This window comes from Cebus imitator, unplaced genomic scaffold (genome assembly GCF_001604975.1).
Source record: "Cebus imitator isolate Cc_AM_T3 unplaced genomic scaffold, Cebus_imitator-1.0 Scaffold316, whole genome shotgun sequence".
NCBI lineage: Eukaryota > Metazoa > Chordata > Mammalia > Primates > Cebidae > Cebus > Cebus imitator.
Window position 1 is genome coordinate 2,118,271 of NW_016107631.1, and position 2,242 is coordinate 2,120,512.

A 2,242-nucleotide genomic window follows, 5' to 3' on the forward strand; every position below is an offset into this window, starting at 1 on the left:
AAAAAAAAAAAAAAAAAGAGAAAAAATATAAATGAAAATAATTGTAAAGATCAAAAGCCCTTGGGAAAGGGAAATAAAAACTTGGTAAATCAGAGTTATTATTTATTCAGACCCTATTACGTGCCTAGTACTACACTTTGTACATAAAGAACATTTGCTCTCTTCATCTTCATAATGATTCTATGAAATAGAAATTATGACAGCTTTTTTTCCACAAATAAGGAAACTGACTCAGACTACCCAAGTTAGAGGCAGAAACAGGTTCTTCTTATTCCATATACACTTGCCACCTGGTTAAAATTATTTACAGGTGACAAAAATGCTCAACTAGAAAACAGAAAAACATCAATTTATAAGTTATGTGTAATGCCATGAGTAGAATGAAGTGACAAAATAAACATGTATACTTTTAATTTCTGCTCTTGTCCACTAAGTAAAATTAGAAACAAAAAAAGAAAAACGGGAAAGACCTTATGCAAAAAGAAAGAAGTCGCGATTTACAACAAAAGTATTAACTATGTAGAAATAAGCATAACCAGAAAAGTCCAAGATACGTATGGAAAAATACTACAGCTAGTCAAAGAAATAAAAGTCTTGGGTTGGCCGGGCAAGGTGGCTAATGCTTGTAATCACAGTACTTTGGGAGGCCGAGGCGGGCGGATCACAAGGTCAAAAGATCGACACCATCCTGGCCAACATAGTGAAACTCCGTTTCTACTAAAATATAAAAATTAGCTGGGCATGGTGGCGCGCATCTGTAGTCCCAGCTACTCGGGAGGCTGAAGCAGAATTGCTTGAACCCAGGTGGCGGAGGTTGCAGTGAGCGGAGATCGCACCATTGCATTCCAGCCTGGCGCCTGGCGACAGAGCAAGACTCTGTCTTCAAAAAAAAAAAAAAAAAGTCTTGGGTTAATGGAAATCCATCACATATTCCCGAAAGTGTTGGATCTACATTTACATCAATTCTACCCAAATTAAAGTAACCACTTGATGAAACTGCAGCAGTTTAAACAAGAAAACTCTCAAAGAGCAAGTAATATGGGAATACGTAGTTGACAAAATGTTAGATTAAATAGGAATAAAATTATACCAATACCTAGACACCTGATCCCAACACTAAACATGAAATACGCTAAACAAGAGCTGTTTTCTGGAGGAGTATTTAAGATGATGGGGAGGTCGTTACTTGGGTCGCAATGAACCTGAAAGCAAATTTTCTATGGAATATATAGTAGCATGGAAGCAAGGGGACCAGCAAACCCCTTTTTAAGTACGCATGTGATAAATAACGAACTGCCCCGAGCTGTCTCCAAAACTAACATCATTCGCTTTCCCACCACGACCTCCCAAGCGCTCGTCCCAACGCGGAGCCCACAGGCTCCCCGACTCGGGAACCCCGGCACGACTCTGTGAAATGAACCCCCAGCGAGGACTCCCCAGGGCTCCCCGCAACACGAACCCCCACCGCGCTAGCGAACAACAGAAAAACCCCAACGCGCTCTCCCTGGCCCCGAGACACTCCCAGAATCCCACGCAGACCTGACCAATGACCTCTGTCGCCACCGCTGGAGGCGAGTCACGGACCCTAAATCTCTAAACGCTCACCTCAGCCAGCCACCCCGCGACCCCCGCACGCTACAAACGCGACCCTCGCAGGCTTTAGGGATGGCGGCCGTCTAGGGTCACACCGCGTTTTTCCAGAGACTCGGAAACCGGCGCGGGCCGTGCCTTTATGATGCAATATGTTGCGCCCAAGGGATGCTTGCTGGGAGCAGCCATTTTCAAGCCTACCGCCGTACAGCAGGAGGAGTCCCCCTTTTTGCGCCGTAGGCAGACTCTGTCGATGAAAAGCAATTGAAAACGTCCCATTCCACCCTTTCCCATGCCAGGTGAACTGCTGGACCTTGGCTTTTCAACATTCGCCAGGGGCGCTACATAAACTGCTTAGTTTCTCAAAGGCTCAAGCCTGCCCTGATCTTTCTGCAGGCAGGGTAAAGATGGTCACAGACATTTAGGCACTTTGATCCTAAAAGGAATGGAAAGAGGCCGGGCGCGGTGGCTCAAGCCTGTAATCCCAGCACTTTGGGAGGCCGAGGCGGGTGGATCACGAGGTCAAGAGATCGAGGCCATCCTGGTCAACATGGTGAAACCCCGTCTCTACTAAAAATACAAAAAACATTAGCTGGGCATGGTGGCGCGTGCCTGTAATCCCAGCTACTCAGGAGGTTGAGGCAGGAGAATT

General features: G+C 45.7%; 1 protein-coding gene across 3 annotated transcripts in view; it reads right to left on the reverse strand.

Annotated features, from left to right (window-relative positions):
• Positions 1–2,041, reverse strand: part of ZNF577 (zinc finger protein 577) — a 16,274-nt gene extending 14,233 nt beyond the window's left edge. Inside the window, exons 1-2 of one of the 3 annotated variants that reach the window (XR_005196206.1) lie at positions 1,540–1,701; positions 241–327 (exon numbers count right to left, since the gene is read on the reverse strand). The gene's annotated coding sequence lies outside the window, so the exon portion shown is untranslated. Of the gene's footprint in view, positions 1–240; positions 328–1,539 lie in introns of all 3 variants that reach the window. The other 2 variants (XM_037729721.1, XM_017503878.2) reach the window with 2 other exon arrangements.
• Between the last annotated feature and the right edge of the window lie 201 nt (positions 2,042–2,242).